Below are 20,454 nucleotides of genomic sequence, written 5' to 3'. Positions count from 1 at the left end.
TTATAAGATACAATTATTCAGTATTTATTTGGTTTTGGGTGAGTAAGTGATTTTTGAGAAGAGACTTGAATTTATAAACAGATAGTGTTTCTTTTATATTCATTGGTAATGAATTCCAAATTTTAGGGCCTTTTATGTGCATTGAGTTTTTTCATAGCGTGAGATGGACACAAGGAACATCAAAGAGTGATCTGTGCCTTGTGTTATGGTCATGTGTTCTGGAAATAAATGGTATAAAATACCGACACAATGGTAATATAAACACAAATGCAGTATAATGTGATCCTTTATTGACTACGTTTCGCCCACACAGTGGGCTTTTTCGCCCACGTATAACTTGTTGCAGTCATTACAAGGGACCTCCAAACACGTATTTCAGAACACCAATACGCAAGCAGGTCTGACGACACAAGGAATGCCTGCGTACAACACCGTAATTCACACAACCACTTGATAAACTACAGAAACTCAAGACTTATCGCCACAGAAGACAACACTCAATATAGAAGAATCCTGGAATCATCACTTATTTCTATATCCGACAACTTCAACCAGAATAGTGGCTTCTGTTAAATTAGACACATGTGCAACTCTTGGGTATCTTTATTGAGGAAACGTTTCGCCACACAGTGGCTTCATCAGTCCATACAAAGGAGAATCTTGAAGAATAGGAGGAGAATGAGGTAATCAGTCCCTCAACCTTGAGTCGATGTGGTCAGTACATCAATCTTGAATAGATTGATGGACTGACCACATCGACTCAAGGTTGAGGGACTGATTACCTCATTCTCCTCCTATTCTTCAAGATACTCCTTTGTATGGACTGATGAAGCCACTGTGTGGCGAAACGTTTCCTCAATAAAGATACCCAAGAGTTGCACATGTGTCTAATTCATCAACATGTCGGTTCTCTGAACCATTCATCTACATAGTGGCTTCTATAACATAGCTGAACCACTTGCCAAGAAACTTCTTCATCGCTATCCCACATAAGAACACTGTAGAAGGTCTGCTCACAAACTTATCCAATCTCCTTTCCAAGCTACCCAAGTTTTTAGACTCTATAACCCCACTCGGTACATCATCAGATGCAGCATTCTTCACCTGACCTCAGCATTCTGAACCGAACTATAAATACTCGCGTTCCTTCCACCCCAGGTAGTTCTGTTTGTGACTTGAAAAAGCCCACTGTGTGGGCGAAACGTAGTCAATAAAGGATCACATTATACTGCATTTGTGTTTATATTACCGTCATGTGTTCTGTTGAGGTTGGTAAGGAGATGTTTGAGGGGAGGGTTTATGTCAGAGTTAAGTGTTCTATGTATGTAATAGGTGCAGTAATAAGTATGGATGTTTTGTACTGTGAGAAGGTTTAGAGTTTTGAATATTGGTGGAGTCTGCTGCCTGTAGTGGGAATTTGTTATTCTGACTGAAGCCTTTTGTTGGGTAATTAATGGTCTGAGATGGTTTATTGTTGTTGAGCCCCATGCACAAATTCCATAGGTGAGATAGGGGTAAATAAGTGAGTGATATAGGGCCAGGAGGGCTGACTGTGGAACATAGTACCGTATCTTCGATAGTATGCCTACGGACTTGGAATTTCTTTTTGGAAATTTGTTGTATATGTGTTTGAAATTTGAGTCTGTTATCAAGGTGGATTCCTAAAGATTTTCCCTCTGTGAGTTTTGTGATAGGTGATCCGTTTATCATTATGTTAAGAGGTACATCTGTAGCTCTGTTACCAAACTGAATGAAGTAGGTTTTGTCAATGTTTAGTGTAAGTTTGTTAGTCCTCATCCAGGTTGATATTTTCTGTAATTCGGTATTTACAGTATTGGCTAGCATGACAGGGCTCAGGTGAGAGAAGACGTATGTAGTGTCATCTGCAAATAGTGTGGGTTTAAGTAGTTGCGAAGCATTTGGTAGGTCATTTATGTATATGAGAAAGAGAAGAGGGCCTAGGACACTTCCCTGTGGGACACCAACTGTAATTGGCTGTGCTGAAGAGTTTGCCCCGTTTGTGTACACATATTGGCTTCTGTTGCTGAGGTAAGACTTGAGGTAGTTGAGGGAGTGCCCTCTTATACCATAGTGTGATAATTTTATATGGAGCAAGTCATGGTGAACTGTATCCAAAGCTTTACGTAGGTCAATGAAGATCCCCAGTGGCACTTCTTTTTTCTCTATTGCAGTGTATATATGTTCTAGCATGTGTATAATAGCATCATTAGTATTTTTATTAGGCCTGAACCCAAATTGGCAGGGGTTGAGTATGTTGTGCGAGATGAGGTAGGAATAGATTCGCTTATGAATTAATTTTTCGAAGATTTTAGAGAGAGGGTGTAAGTTGGATATTGGCCTATAGTTATTCAAGTCTTGTCTCCTCCTTTATGGATCGGGGTGACCCTCGCTATTTTGAGAACTGTAGGGAAGGTAGAGGATTCTATGGATTTGTTAAAGAGTGTTGCAATGATTGGTGATAGCACTTGTAACTTTTTTGTATATAAAGGATGTTGTGATTGATTGTTTACCTGCCTAGTGCCAGAAAGACACAAACACAAGACACACAGTACGCACTTATAGACAGCAGTTGCTCCAACGTGACTGTCGTTGTTCCACGAGAAAGTCATGTTGCTTGTAGGAGGCGGCAGGTTCCCTGTACACACTGCCAGGGAAACAAACTTGTTTTAATTTCTTGTGCAAACACTTTCACATTGACATGATATAAAATAATAGTACTGTACACGTATTTCGATGCCGTACTGAAGCCGTCTTCCGTGTGCTGGAGTAGACATCAGTGGTAGGACTAACTCTGCTGCTCATCTTATTACTCATGGTATTGCTTTTAATGGGAGATTCGTTTGTGCCACTCACCAATAACTATCTACTCTTCTGTGTCTGGATACTTCGTTATATACATCAACATATTCACTGAACTTCATGACTACCACCTACCATTGAGGCCGTACAGCTGACAGATAGCATAATCCACAAGTGTGCTCGGAGTGCAGTTGACACATGTTCCGTAAGGTGCGTTTGTCAGAGTGTAGTTTCCAGTGGGACCAGTAGTCACTGTCAAGTATCGCAGTGTTCCATCTGATGGTTGAGCTGTAACATTGTTATCAGGAGAATACACTCCTCCACCAGTCCAGTTGTTACCGTACCTGGGTGGGTATGTCCAGTCTACATTACATGTGCATATTGTTGTTAAGTCTACCATCATAACTCACCATAACACAACTATTATCACCACATCATCTCAAACACCACCATTATCAAGTTCAACAACATTTAAAGAGAGGATATCTTTCCCATGGTATAAACCATGGTAACAGATACCGATAAACGGGTTCAGAAAAACACGGAAGCAAACACTACGACATATTTATTAGAAAAGAGTTTCGGTCCTGGGACCTTGCTTAAGGACTCAGGACTGAAACTTTATGTAATAAATATGTCGTAGTGTTTACGTACGTGTCTATCTTTACCATATCTTTCACGTAAACTACCATTTATTAAGTCCAATGATAGCAGTTTTGTTCCCTGGTGTTTGACTGCTGCTGTTTCTCGTCACGTTCTGTAAGAAAAAAAATCACTATAAATATATCCTTTCATATGATATTTGAGGCCCAGGTAGGGGCAAACTACTCTATAATGTTGTGGGTGGAACACTAGAAATTTATATTGGAAAATACGAATTATTAAAAGAAATACAAATAAGAACATCAAAAATGACAACTGAATAGGCAGTAACAAGATCACAAACAACCACAAGAGAAAAAAAAGTGTTTACCCTGACGAGTGAGGCCAAGAAGTCGAGTACATCAAGGGTCTCAGGGTAGGCCAGGGAACCTCCGTCGTTCTTGCACCAAACATAAGCCAGAAGGAAGCTCGTGGCGTCCCACAAGGTGTTCGAGTATTTAGAAGAAGGAATCACCTTGTAGCACTGTCCTTTATATTGTGAATAATCACTGGGGCAGTAAGCTGTTGGGATAAATGATAATAATTAAAAAGATCGGTCAATCAAACCATACCACGGGCGGGGATGGAACCCGCGATCAGAGAGTCTCAAAACTCCAGACCGTCGCGTTAGCCACTGGACCAGCTAGCCACAATAAGATTCGTCCAACTAGGTATATTTCTACACCATAGGAAGGTTAGCACAGGCACCACTGTGACCACAAATGAAAGTTTTTACAGACGAATCTCCAGCTAGCTCGACGGTCTGGAGTTTTGAGAGACTCTGATCGCGGGTTCTATCCCCGCCAGTGGTTTGGTATTTTTGCAATCGTGTCATTACAATTTCGTGAATCGGTCAGTCATTAGGGGGATATGATGAATGGTTTTGAAAACCGACAAGTTGAAGAATTGAGACACTTATGCAACATATGGGAATCTTTATTGAAGAATCGTTTCGCCACACAGTGGCTTCATCAGTCCAATACAAAGTAGAAATGGGTAAGAAGAGTAGAAGTTTGAGGTAATCAGTCCCTCAACCTGGAATCGATGTGTTCAGTCCATCACTCTTGTGATGGACTGATGAAGCCACTGTGTGGCGAAACGTTTCTTCAATAAAGATTCCCATACATTAGGGAGATATCCCAATGGTTAGTAATATAAACAGAGGATGTCATCTGCCCAGAAACCTTGAGGAAGAGATTGTTACAGACCTCAGGAATGAACAGCACTACCCACAACACTACTGCAGCCACGGCAAACACTTCCTTCCCTGATAAGTAAGTTATTCAGGTATACACAAATACAGTCAGAGAGTTACCGGTTCTTTAACACAGTTAAGGTACGAACAGATGTCTTCTTGGAGGGGCCAGGTCGAGGTTGGGCAGACGATAACTCAACACCTCCACCAACCTTGAAACGCTGCACCCAGTTCCTCACTGAGCGCTCACACACACCAACATTCTCCACTATTTCTTTCGTCTGGTGTCCAGCTTTGTGAATCCCTATGATTTGAGCTATAGTTTCAGGTGTTAAAGACTTCCTTTTACACATAATCAAACTTGCATAGCCCCAAAAGCAAAGGAAACACCGGACAAAAGATGGGGCAGATGAGAGACAAAAGCGGAACACTGCCTCTCATCACGGCAGCCACATGAGCACTGTGAAGTGTGGCAGCTAGCTGTGACATCATGCTAATGGCTGCTACCCAGCAGCCTTTAAGCCTTTGATTTGCATCACGGCATTATGCCAGGACGCTCACCCGGCATAATGCCGTGACGAGCACTGCAGAATTCCCCCCGCAAAAAATCAGTAGACAGCCATTTCGAAAAAAAGAAAAAGAATGGCCACCATTGTGAACTTGCAGTTTGTTCATTGATTGTACTTGAAGAATAACACCTAAAATATTCATGCCAAGTTTAATACATCATAACTATTTGAAAAATCAGTTCAAAGCAGGTGAAATTGCAGATCTAGAGAGTGTACAGAGAACCTTTACTGCACGTATAAGTTCTGTCAAGCACCTTAACTACTGGGAACGCTTGGAAGCACTTGACTTGTACTCCCTGGAACGCAGGAGGGAGAGATATATCATAATCTACACTTGGAAAATCCTGGAAGGAATGGTCCCGAATCTGCACACAGAAATCACTCCCTACGAAAGTAAAAGACTGGGCAGGCGATGCAAAATGCCCCCAATTAAAAGTAGGGGCGCCATTGGTACACTAAGGGAAAACATCATAAGTGTCCGGGGCCCAAGACTGTTCAACAGCCTCCCATCAAGCATTAGGGGAATTACCAATAAACCCCTGGCTGCCTTCAAGAGAGAGCTGGACAGATATATAAAGTCAGTGCCGGATCAGCCGGGCTGTGGCTCGTACGTTGGACTGCGTGCGGCCAGCAGTAACAGCCTAGTTGATCAGGCCCTGATCCACCGGGAGGCCTGGTCATGGACCGGGCCGCGGGGGCGTTGATCCCTGGAATAACCTCCAGGTAACCAGGACACTGTTTTATTTTTAATATTTTATTTACAATCCATATCATGTCAGACAAAGTCTTAGATGATATACAAACCCGATAACGCTTGTTACCTCACACACAGTACACACGACAACTGTGTCCAACAGTATAATTAAACAAACAAAACACAATCACACAAACAGTGACATAAACAGAAATATAAATAATTACAGAAAATACAAACATAACATAAAAAGTCCTAGTCACGGCCTCGAAAGTTAATCATAACCCACTGTGGAATATATAACCCGTAAGTACATATAATATTCCGCAACATATAACCGGTACATAACGAGGTATATGTATTACACACGTTACCCTTAACGTGTATACACTGCCTCCACCTGAATGAGGGTGGGGATCAACCTACAAGTGTGAACCATACACTGCCTCCACCTGAATGAAGGTGGGGATCAACCTACAAGTGTGAACCATACACTGCCTCCACCTGTATGAAGGTGGGGATCAACCTACAAGTGTGAACCATACACTGCCTCCACCTGTATGAAGGTGGGGATCAACCTACAAGTGTGAACCATACATACCTCTAACACCCACGTCCATCTAATAAGACAGTTACAAGAAGGACCTAATATACACATACAGACACACCTACCATACCTTACCACTCGATGACGTCGTGAGGCAGAAGCCTGTCTCACACACCTAAACTAACTAGGAACACGGGGCAGTGTCATGAAACAGCAATACACAAAAAGTATACAGAATAATGCAGTGTTTGTTGAAAACTTAACACCATACATAGAGGCAATAAAACAATATATACTTGCCAAGTGAACATAAATACAAAATAACATAAGAGAGGCCAACCAGTGCACGAACTCTGAAATATATCACACCTGATATGCAGTACAAAACACAATGTCATGTGAGTCAACAATATGCCTACAGGCCTATACAGCTACAACCCCGAGGCCTATCAAAAATACAATATCATAGCACATAATTACACCTCAAGCACCACGATACATACATAGCAACCATATGGTTGAACGAAACATAAGAACAGACCGAAACATCGTGACTCGCTGGTTGAAATCTTCATATTTAAAATGCTTAGAACACTGAACTGACGTGATCTTTCATACACGAAATATTTTTTTTTATATTTTATTTAAAACTGTATTACAAGATTCAATATAAAGATACCATGAAATGGTACATGTTATAACAGAACATTCAACACAGAGTGAACATACATACAATGTTACCTTAAGATAGCCTAATATAACCTACAATCTACCTAGAAACAGTGTACTACAACAGTCCACTGAGTGAACATACATACAATGTTACCTTAAGATAGCCTAATATAACCTACAATCTACCTAGAAACAGTGTTACATAATCAGAAAGATCTTCATAATACACTGATGCTAACACTGACTTCCCACACCTCCACAACCCCCACCCGCCCCTCTACAAGTTGAAACACTGACCACTCTCACCTGGTGCAACACCATAACAATATGTAACATTAAAAAAGTTACCATTGCCAATCTCACGTGGTTAAACACTTTATCAATGTTAAACATTAACAAGTTAACATCCTAGCCACTCATGTGATTAAACATATTATCATTATTATTTATTTTTATATATTAAAACTCAGGTACAAAATAGATATGGGTGCATAAAATAATATGTCAACGAGATACCAGGCACTAACTAGATTATTATTATATAATAAATAATAAATTCAAAACCCAGGAAAATGTAAACACTATACAAATAATGTGACAAAAACAAGCACACAGAATTTTTTTTTTTTTAATTTTATTTTTTTACAATTTAAACTTGGGTGCAAAATTAAGATCATTCTGCTCTAAACCCGAGATCCCAAGATTTAGTTATCATGGTTTAAAGATTATCCTGTATGCAGTGAACATAACCATAGGTTTCCAAATTCATCATTCATCTCCTTCCCACTCCATTCATAGCCCTCCCACCATCCACACAACCAAGGAGCCTAAACCAACCCACCCTCATGCATCCCCCGGTAAGAGACCAACCCTTTGCCCGCCCCCTGGGTTCATGAGGAGGAGGCCCCCCACAGTGAGATTCCGGTAACCTTCAGAAAAGCTAATTACCCACCGCCCCCCATAGACTTGCCTATTCCTACACATCGTTCTATAAAATCTTGCTGCTAACGCTTTTATTCTCAACTCTCCCCGAACCTCCCTCATCCCCCAAGATACATGTAGATAATCCGTCATGACATACATTAAAGCCCTACCTACATCACCCGGCACCCCAGTTACATCCAATATTAAAGCCCTTAGGACTGGCCCTTTCCCCCCCCCCCCCCCAAAAGTCTGATAACGCTCACCATCCATAACCTCACCCCCTCCAAAGAGGGACAAAAAAATACCGCATGAAAAGCTGTTTCGGTGTCCCCACAGTGCAAGCATGAGTCCTCTCTTACAAGACCCATTTTACACAACACATCCCTAGAGGCCAAAATTCCCATTAGAAAACGATATACTAACTCCCGTACCCTCGCAGGTATTCTAAGCAAGCCAAACTTCCTCCATATGCTCATCCAGTCATATGTTGGATATACAGCAAGCCCTTGTAAGACACCCGTACCCACCACAGCACCCACCATCCGTTTGACCTTTAATTTGGACACCTGTTCTACATTCAATAAAACCCTCAACATGTCTTCACAATACCTCGAATCCCTTCCACACCACCATCTTCGTGCATCCTCCATTACCCTACCTACCCTGACTCCCCGGTTCCCCCCAGTCCGGCTATATCTTTGTTTAATATATAAAGCCATTACTCTATGACCCAATGCCATCAGGCCAAGACACCCACGTCTCACATCCGTCATCACCACGTCCTTGCTCAACCATGCCCTCCCAAACCCCCACACATACCTTAGAACCTTCCTCTGGATTTCCGCAATATCCTGTGCTCTTAAAGGGAACACCCCCGCCACTCCCCACACCTTACTGTAAACCAGAGAGTTGACCACTAATACTCTCTGCTGTAATGTTACGTCCCTAGCCCTTAAGCCTCCAAGCCTACCCAAAACCCTGCTCGTAACTAATTCCGAATTTAGCTTCCTACTATCCTGCACTTCCGCCATGTACCATACTCCACAAACCCTAATTCTGTCCACTACTGACCATCCCAACCCCTCCCCCAAGCTCCCTCCTATCCAATCCCCCACCTCTAATAGTCTCGACTTCATTAAATTAACTCTCATACCCGTAGCGTCCCCAAATATCTGAATGACTCCACCAACTTTCCTTAGATCTTCCTCATGCATTACCAGCACAGTAGTATCATCTACATACCCAACAATACCCCCCGCCCACCCCCCATTATCCCCTGTCCATTCATCACCTCATCCACTAGCCCATAAAATGGATTCTGTACGCAGGCAAACAATAACAGAGAGTGGACAGCCCTGCCTCAAACCTCTCTCCATCAGTACTGGGTCCCCCAACTTACCATTAACCTGTACCCTAATGACTGCTCCCTCATACAAGGTTTGCACCCATCTCACCACCCTCCCCCCCAAACCCAACTTTTCCAAACAAACTTTTAAGAAATCCCTATTCACACAATCATACGCATTAGCCCAATCTAAACCGAGTATTCCCACTCCGGTGTAGCTCTCAATAAAATCCCTTATGTGACTATGCCCGTCCTTCATACTTCTTCCCGGGATGCCAAACTGTCCCCCATGTATCACTGATCCCAGAACCTTCTTCAGTCTATTGCCCAGAATTTTAGCATAAATTTTATAATCGGCGCACATTAAGGATATCGCTCCATAATCACTCAGTACTTTCCCTTCCTTCTTTTTCGGCACTAACACGACGATCCCGGTTTTCTGTGTTTTCCCCATCCTCCCACTGCTCCACATATAATTCAAGACTTCCACTAAACCATGCCTAATACACTCCCAATAAACTCTATAAAAATCATTCGGTATTCCATCTATGCCCGGCGTCTTACCCTGACTCATCCCGTAAACCGCCTCCTCCACCTCCTCCTCACTAATACTACCCTCCAGCATTTCGTGTTCCTGTTGTCCTAATACAATATTACTCTGCATATCCCCAAATACCTCCTCACTGGCATCTCCTCTGTTCCTCCTCCATTTCTCCCTAAACCAATAATCTGCATAAACACTAATGCTGTCCGTATCAGTAAGGCCTTGACCCTCCACATAACCTCCCCCCCCCTCAGCGACCACTAGATGCGGTATGGTAGTCACCATTTGCCTTTCCCTAAATTTTCGCAGAACGTAACCTGATGGTTGATCACCCTTTAACACCTCCTCCAACCCCGCTCTAACTCTAATTGCGTTAAACCTGTCATTATGTAACTCTGCAATCCTACACGTTAAACCATCCACATCCCCTTTCATACCTTCCCTACCCCCCCCCCCCCCGTCGTAAAACGCATTCAGTTGTCCCTCCAGGTAGTTTTGCAAACCATACCGCCACCGTGCCTTTTCCCTACCACATGCCCTGAAAAACTCCGCGATTCCTATCTTAGCCCTCACCTCCCACCAGTCAAGCAAATCCATCTCACCATCCCTGCCATCCCAGAAATGTGTCCACCATTCCTCAAAGGAAGAGCCAACATCCCCCTCCTGCAGTAGCCTCACATTCAATTTCCAATACCCAGCATATATAGGTACTATACCATCCACCCGCAGATCAGCTATCACCGCCCTGTGATCCGAAAAACCGACATCGAAAGCCCTCACTCTCTCCACACCAATCCCCTGCATCACATATATCCTATCTAACCTCGGCTCATAATTCCCACGAATGAACGTGTGCTCCACCCCATACTCCCCCCTACCCACCACATCTACAACTCCTACATCCCTTAACACATCCCTTAGAGCACCCAAGACACATCCTGCCCCCCTCGGTGAGACATCCCCATACCTAATCACACAGTTCCAGTCACCCCCAAGAACAGTTATGGAAGGTAGACCCCGCAAATAATACATCAAAACATCACGAACAAATTCAACTTTCACTCTAACATTGTTGTATGCCGGCATATAAACTCCAATGAAACATACTCTACCCACCCCCCAGTGCCCATCTACCCTTACGACCCTCCCCCCTCCCCCCTCCTCCCAACCCATGACACGCAATGGGCTGGTCTCCTTTACATCCACTGCCACCCCTCCTTTTAATTGCAAAGCATTACTGACAAATATGTTATAACCCCACAAACACAATTCACACCCCAACCTATGGTTATGCTCCTGCAAAAAACATACATCTACATCAAACCTTTGTAAAAACCATTCTAACCAAACCCTTTTTACCTCAGATTTAAGACCATTTACATTTATTGTGACACACTTGAACTTCCCAGAAAAGGCGGCTTACCCCTATGCCGCTGTGGCTTACTCAATTCGCCTTTTATGGTACCCATACCATTTTTATCATGTTTCCTAACCTGTCCACCAACCCCTCCTTGCTCTCCCCCACCGAGCTTCCCCGGTACACCCCCTCCCCTGGGTGCCTTTTCCCCCACATCTACCCATGACTTCTTCCCAGGTGTTAACACCTCATCAACGTCCAAGGCACCCGCAGTCCGTTTGCGTGAGCTCTCACTCACACACATATCTACCTCATGCGAGTCCTCCTGATGGACTTCCACCACCACTTCCGTGTCCACTCTGTCATTCCTCGAACCCTCCACCTGTCCCTGCTGCTCATCCATCAGCTGCACCTCACTTAACTTCTCGGGTCCGCCCTCCCCGGCCCCCGGCTCGTCCAAGAACTCCTGCAGCACTGCTTCCAACATCCTCTCCTGGGTAGACTCTTCCACGTCCACCCTTTCCTCAGGCGTTGGGGGGCTCTTCCCTGTCACCTCCGGGAGGGTAACACACGTCCCCATCACCTCTTCCACCTTGTCCACCTCCTCACTCCAGAGATTCGTCTTCTGTCCATCCACTACCCCCAACTCCACATCCACATTGCACGGTTGCTGATCCACCATCCACGATAACGCCATCCTAGGGGCTTGCCTGCGAGGACACTGCGCCGCCATGTGCTCATAAGAATCACATAATCGGCAAGTTTTCCTCTGCCCCGCATAGTGGACAAATACCTGGGTCCTATAGTTTGTCAGCGTTACATACGAGGGTATTGGCTGCCTCAATGACATCTTCAGGGTGCAGGACCCCTCGGGCAGCCCTTCAAACGGCCCGTCCCTCCACACCCCCATACTAGCCGTATGAACAGTTCCATAATCGCTGAAGGCTTCCTGAATGCCATACGACGTTGCCTCAAAGGGTACATTACGCACCTTTACCCATGTGTAATATTTCGAAACATCATGTAGACACACCTCTACTGCTGAATTCACACTCATCCTCCTTTCCTGGAATTCATCCACAATCCTGGAGTAAAAGCCGGCTCTTGTAAACTTCACAAAAACCCTTGACATTCCATTAAGGGCCACACCGTACAATTCATCGTTCGATATCCCGTAGACGTCCCTAATTATGGCCGATAACAGTACATGCATCGTCGCACTGCTTAACGTTCCTCGAACTAATTCAATACAGACAGTATTCACTCTCCTGTTGATACGATCTGCCATGTTGGTGTCTAAGTCCAGCAGTCACCACCAGGTGGTGTGTAGGGAGACTCAAGAAGCGTCCTCTCTTCCCAGTGGTCGAGAGACGAAAAAATCACACGAAATATTAGGCAAGCGAATTCTTCGCTTGCCTAACCCTTGGACACGACCTACTTCCACATTGGACAAATGTGACGCCACCTACGACTGCTGCACCTCTCCTGCCATACGGTTTAAAAGCTGCTTCTCCGCTCATATGCCGTATTCTATTCAAGATTAATGGACTGACCACATCGACTCAAGGCTGAGGGACTGATTACCTCATTCTCCTCCTGTTCATGTTTATCCTTTGTATGGACTGATGAAGCCACTGTGTGGCAAAACGTTTCCTCAATAAAGATACCCAAGAGTTGCACATGTGTCTAATTTAACGTGTCGGTTCTTTGAACCATTCATCTACAATTTATAGCACCTACTTGGTTTGGTAAGCCCCCTCTCGCACCTTACTGACTACCCACTATGCAGCTTCTACATTATGACCAGTGCCAAAATAACAAGAGATTCCAGCATACACATAACTATTTCATGCTGGGACTCTTCTTCCCCCCCCCTTTTGCAGAGACCAGTCCACCCAACCTTTACTACACTAAATCTCGTAGCTCTCTCACAGTCATTCCCTTATATGTTGCAGGAAAATCTAAAGCCCGTCTATTCTCATACACTACCTCATTCCTACACTTTGTTCTATAGAAGTGTCCAGCTAATGCCCATATTCTTTCCGCCCCCCACCTCCCTTATCGCCCATGATACATAAACAATACGCCACTAAATACTATACAGCCCTCCTCACACAATCCCCTACTTCCTCTACATCTAAACTCAATGCCCTTAGCACCACTACCCTACTCCCATTAACCATACCCAAGACTCTGCGAAGCCAGATACGCACCTCTTCTACATTCGCACAGAAATACACCACATGATATGCTGTTTCCTCCCCCCCACTGCAAAATTTACATCTTATACAATCTAACTTTAGTAGGCAATATCCCATGTAGAAACTGATACAATGTTTCCTTCACCTTCGGCTGTAACCTTAATTTACAGAATGTCCCTCATATACGTTTCCAGACATACAACGGAAACACATACTCCCCCTCCACCACCTCATTACACCTTCCCAACCTCACAAAACATATGCTGACACATTACCCAGAACCCTTACCTGTAATAAGTACCTCCACATACCCATGCACTCCTCTAAATCCCTCCCCCCCACCAGCTAGCCACAATAAGATTCATCCAACTAGGTATATTTCTACACCATAGGAAAGTTAGCACAGGCACCTCTGTGACCACAAATGCAAGTTTTTACAGACGAATCTCCAGCTAGCGTGGCCGTGACGAACTCTAGCTCAAGTCCCTTCACTGCCGTCAACATGGCTAGCTGGTCTAGTGGCTAGCGCGACGGGCTGGAGTTTTGAGACTCTATGACCGCGGGTTCAATCCCGGCCGGGGGTATGGTTTATTTGCAATCGTGTCATTACGATTTCTTAAGTCATGTTGACGGCAGTGAAGGGACTTGAGCTAGAGTTCGTCACGGCCACGCTAGCTGGAGATTCGTCTGTAAAAACTTGCATTTGTGGTCACAGAGGTGCCTGTGCTAACTTTCCTATGGTGTAGAAATATACCTAGTTGGATGAATCTTATTGTGGCTAGCTGGTCTAGTGGCTAGCGCGACGGGCTGGAGTTTTGAGACTCTATGACCGCGGGTTCAATCCCGGCCGGGGGTATGGTTTATTTGCAATCGTGTCATTACGATTTCTTAAGTCATGTTGACGGCAGTGAAGGGACTTGAGCTAGAGTTCGTCACGGCCACGCTAGCTGGAGATTCGTCTGTAAAAACTTGCATTTGTGGTCACAGAGGTGCCTGTGCTAACTTTCCTATGGTGTAGAAATATACCTAGTTGGATGAATCTTATTGTGGCTAGCTGGTCTAGTGGCTAGCGCGACGGGCTGGAGTTTTGAGACTCTATGACCGCGGGTTCAATCCCGGCCGGGGGTATGGTTTATTTGCAATCGTGTCATTACGATTTCTTAAGTCATGTTGACGGCAGTGAAGGGACTTGAGCTAGAGTTCGTCACGGCCACGCTAGCTGGAGATTCGTCTGTAAAAACTTGCATTTGTGGTCACAGAGGTGCCTGTGCTAACTTTCCTATGGTGTAGAAATATACCTAGTTGGATGAATCTTATTGTGGCTAGCTGGTCTAGTGGCTAGCGCGACGGGCTGGAGTTTTGAGACTCTATGACCGCGGGTTCAATCCCGGCCGGGGTTATGGTTTATAAATGAGTGTGTTAACCACAATGACCCTCTGATGTAACGTCAAACCACTTGTTCTTATTCCACCCAACCTACTTAAAGCCCATTGCACTACCCTTCCTAAATTTGCCTCTTTAGCCCCCTGTACATCCCCCCTGTATAACACTCCACAAATTTTCACCTACTCTACCACTGGCCATCCATACCTAGTCATCATCCCCCCCCCACCCACCCACATACTCACCTCCAGTAATTTCGACTTTACACTATTAACACACAAACCCATCACTCCACTAAATATATCTATTATTCTGCCAACACTCCTTAACCCCTCCTCCCCCTCCCACTTAGACTGTCATGTCATCCACATAACCTACTATATCCACTGTACCCCTATGCCATACCCCCCTCACCCACCCCTACATCCTATATAAAGGGTCTTGCAGACATGCAAACAGGTTCTGAGAGATAGGGAATCCCTACTAACTATCGTCCCCACCTTACCATTTATTTGCACTCTGACATTCGCACCTCTGTATAATGTTTCCGATCACTGCACAATTTCTTCACCAAAACCCATTCTGTAAAGTAAAAGGACACAAGTGCAACTAATGTGGCATTTTATTGTGGCAACGTTTCGCTCACCAGGAGCTTTGTCAAGCCGATACGGCTTGACAAAGCTCCTGGTGAGCGAAACGTTGCCACAATAAAATGTCAAATTAGTTGCAATTGTGTCCTTTTACTTTACATATTGTCGGTAATTCTACCAACATTATTACAAAACCCATTCTCCTCATAATCATCCATAAAGTCTCTGTCTCTCTACACAGTCATAGGCTGCCTTCCAATCCGAAGCAATTACACCTCCTCCACCCATCCTACAATCCTCTATATAGTCCTTTATCCTCCCACGCCCACTAAACATTGTTTGTCCTGGCACACCCTTCTGTCTCTCATCAATAACAATGACAATCCTCTATAATCCAGTATGCTACTCTGTACCTCCCCCTTTGGTACCAGGATGACGACCCCTGTTCTTTGCGTCATACTCACACTTCCCTTATTCTTCATCTCTTTCACCAACTGAATCAAGAATTCCTTCAGGACCTCCCAGTTTTTCAAATAAAAATCATTCGAGATTCCATCAATCCCAGGTGTTTTCCCTACACTCATTCCCCTTTAATGCCATCCACACTTCCTCTTCATCTATGGACCCCTCTATTACTGCCCTATCTTCCGTCCCCAGGGTCCTCTGTATCCCCTCCTCTAGAATCTTCATGTCCTCCATCTTTCTTTCTCCCCCTCTCATAGAACTCAAACCACTTATCAGCAAAACCACTCGTACTTTCCGTTGTTACAAACCTTGTCCCACCTTATACCCTCCCACATCCTTATGTACTTCCAACTTAATCATAGTCATTATTCTTTGCCTTAGCCTTAAGCGCTGCAGTACACATGCTGATGGCTTATCCACCCATAAAAAGTCCTCCAACCCACCTCTCACCATCAAACCTTGCATTCTGCATTTCCAGCAATTGCGCTTTTATCCCCTCAATCACTTCTACCGGATATACCTCACTAACACCTTCATAACACTGTTTCAACTGCCCTTCCAAATACATCTGCAACCTATATTTCCATTGACTTACCTCGTTTCCCTTCCTCGTATAAAAACCCAGTATTCCAGGCTTAGCATACTCCTCCCACCATCAGAGTATATCACCTCCCTTCCTCCCATGAGACCACTCATTCGTCCACCACTCAACAAAATTATCACCTTCCACCAACCCCTCTAACAAGCTCGCATTAAGTTTCCAATAACAGAGATAACACCTTGGTAAACCACCCCACCCCACATTCACCACCGCCCCACCCCACATCTGCCACCACCCCACAGCACATCTGCCACCACCCCACCCCACATCTGCCACCACCCCTCTATGATCTGAGAATACGACTTCCATAAGTTTCGAATTAGCAACCAATATCCCCGGAGAAACATAAATACGATCTAATCGTGCTGCATATCCCCTCTGCACATAAGTATGCTCCACTTTCCCCCTCCCTCCCCCCTCACAACATCCACCAATCCAGCTCCCCCTAAAACATCCCGTAAAACTCCCAACACACACTCTGCACCCCTCGGCTCCACATCCTTCCTACAAATCACACTATTCCAAACGCCTCCAAACAATGAATAAAAGGCAACCCCGGCATATGGTAATGGTGTCCCGCACAAAATCCTCTTTTACACGCCTATTACTATCCGCCGGCATATATACACTCACAGAACACACTCGTACCCCACCCAATGTCCCTTCCACCCTCACTACTCTCCCATCCCCCCCTTCTTCCTAGTGTAACATTCAAAAAGGACTGGCCTCCGCTATTAATACAGCTGCACCTCCCTTAAGCTTCACCACATACCCTGCATATACTTTATACCCATCCACCAACAAATCCCTTCCATACTTAAAATTATGCTCCTGCAGAAATATTACCTGTATGCTGTATCTCCGCGAAAATTCACTAAACATTCTGCGCTTTACATCGGCCCTTAGGCCATTCACATTTAATGTTAATACTTAAAAATGCTATCAGGGCTTACCAGTTGACTTATGACCTTGTGTTTCTTTACGCTTCTGCACACTATACTTATACCTTTCCCTTCCCCCTCCCCCCCCCCCGAGACGTTTCTTGGCGCATCCACGAAGTGTTTCTTACCAGGTGTCTGAGCAGGTTTAAGGACAACATCACTATCAGAAGCACCAGCCTCCCTCTTGCGAGATGCTTCAACTACTTGAACTTCCTCACCTGCACCTCCCTCCCTATGCACTTCAACCTCTGCCTCACAAACCCTCGGATGTTGCTCATCCCTACCACCCACATTACCTGCCTCATGAACCCTACCTTTCTCCACAGATTCCCCATCCTTTATCATACTTTGGGTACTTTCCTTATTATGATCAACCAGTAAGCCTTCTAAAACGGTGTGTATAACAGCCGACACATTAGTACCCAATTCCTCTGGACCCACCTCTTTCTCCATTCTCATGGTCTCAGTTACCCGAGACACGTCCGGTAATGTTACACACTCCACCATATTTTCATGTACTAATTTACTCCACAGCTTACGAACCTCATGATGTTCTCCTGAGGACTTGGTCGTCACTTCTCTACACTTCGCCACTCCTTACCCAGGCACACATAACAGGAAAGGCACTGCAATGGATCAGAGAATATCTGACAGGGAGGCAACAACGAGTGATGAGGTGTCAGAGTGGGCGCCTGTCACAAGCGGGGTTCCACAGGGGTCAGTCCATGGACCTGTGCTGTTCTGGGTATATGTGAACGAATTAACGGAAGGGATAGACTCAGAAGTGTCCTTGTTTGCAGATGATGTGAAGTTAATGAGAAGAATCAAATCGGATGAGGATCAGGCAGGACTACAAGGAGACCTGGACAGGCTACAAGCCTGGTCCAGCAACTGGCTCCTTGAGTTTAACCCTGCCAAATGCAAAGTCATGAAGATTGGAAAAGGGCAAAGAAGACCGCAGACACAATATAGTTTAGATGGCCAAAGACTGCAAACCTCACTCAAGGAAAAAGATCTGGGGGTGAGTATAACACCGAGCATATCTCCTGAGGCGCACATCAATCAAATAACTGCTGCAGCATACGGGCGCCTGGCAAACCTACGGATAGCGTTCCGATACCTCAGTAAGGATTCGTTCAAGACTCTGTATACCATTTACGTCAGGCCCATACTGGAGTATGCAGCACCAGTTTGGAATCCACACCTAGTCAAGCACGTCAAAAAATTAGAGAAAGTGCAAAGGTTTGCAACAAGACTAGTCCCAGAGCTACGGGGATTGTCCTACGAAGAAAGGTTGAGGGAAATCGGCCTGACGACACTGGAGGACAGGAGGGTCAGGGAAGACATGATAACGACATATAAAATACTGCGCGGAATAGACGAGGTGGACAAAGACGGGATGTTCCAGAGATGGGACACAGACACAAGAGGTCACAATTGGAAGTTGAAGACTCAGATGAATCAAAGGGATGTTAGGAAGTATTTCTTCAGTCATTGAGTAGTCAGGCCGTGGAATAGCCTAGAAAGTGACGTAGTGGAGGCGGGAACCATACATAGTTTTAAAGCGATGTATGATAAAGCTCATGGGGCAGGGAGAGAGAGGACCTAGTAGCAATCAGCGAAGAGGGGGGGGCCCTGCAACCACAAATAGGTGAGTACAAATAGGTGAGTACCATTAGTCTCAGGTGTTGATCGTCGAGGACACTGCAGCCATCTGTTCATACGCTCCACCCAATCGACATGTTCGTTTCTGGTCTGCGTATGTGACATATATCTGAATCCTAAAGTCTCTCAATACCACATATGACGGTATGGATTTGTGGAAAGACATCTCAAGAGTAAAGGAGTCTTCACACAGACCAGCATACATACCCTCAGACCACCTTCCAACTGTTGCTAGATGTATGACATCATACTCTTCAAACATTGCCCGTATGTCTTCCTCATCCGCCTCAAACGGTACATTTCTCAACTTGACCCAAGTGTAATACTTGGATACATCCCTCATTCGTACCTTCAAACCAGGGTTAACAATCATACACACATCCTGGTACTTCACCACCAACTTGTCGTAGATTGCAGTCGTCACAAACTTCACGAAAATCCTTGTAGCTCCATTTAAGGCGATGCCATACAGATCGTCATTATTGATGCAGTAGGTATCGTGTAAGATGGCAGGCAACATAATAGATGCATTTGAGTTATACACCGTCCCTTTTAACACCTCGATACACACAGTGTTGATTTTCCTTCTGGTGGCCTGCGCCATCTTGCGAAAAGTACTCAGAACTACCAACAGGTGCGAGTGCAGCAGCCAACGTTCGACCTCCACTGGAGTTTACCTGGAGAGAGTTCCGGGGGTCAACGCCCCCGCGGCCCGGTCTGTGACCAGGCCTCCTGGTGGATCAGAGCCTGATCAACCAGGCTGTTGCTGCTGGCTGCACGCAAACCAACGTACGAGCCACAGCCCGGCTGATCAGGAACTGACTTTAGGTGCTTGTCCAGTGCCAGCTTGAAGACTGCCAGGGGTCTGTTGGTAATCCCCCTTATGTGTGCTGGGAGGCAGTTGAACAGTCTCGGGCCCCTGACACTTATTGTATGGTCTCTTAACGTGCTAGTGACACCCTTGCTTTTCATTGGGGGGATGATGCATCGTCTGCCAAGTCTTTTGCTTTCGTAGTGAATGATTTTCGTGTGCAAGTTCGGTACTAGTCCCTCTAGGATTTTCCAGGTGTATATAATCATGTATCTCTCCCTCCTGCGTTCCAGGGAATACAGGTTTAGGAACCTCAAGGGCTCCCAGTAATTGAGGTGTTTTATCTCCGTTATGCGCGCCGTGAAAGTTCTCTGTACATTTTCTAGGTCGGCAATTTCACCTGCCTTGAAAGGTGCTGTTAGTGTGCAGCAATATTCCAGCCTAGATAGAACAAGTGACCTTAAGAGTGTCATCATGGGCTTGGCCTC

This window comes from Cherax quadricarinatus, chromosome 38 (genome assembly GCF_038502225.1).
Source record: "Cherax quadricarinatus isolate ZL_2023a chromosome 38, ASM3850222v1, whole genome shotgun sequence".
NCBI classification, from domain to species: domain Eukaryota; kingdom Metazoa; phylum Arthropoda; class Malacostraca; order Decapoda; family Parastacidae; genus Cherax; species Cherax quadricarinatus.
The sequence above is the reverse complement of the archived record's forward strand: the minus strand, read 5'-3'. Positions refer to the sequence as shown.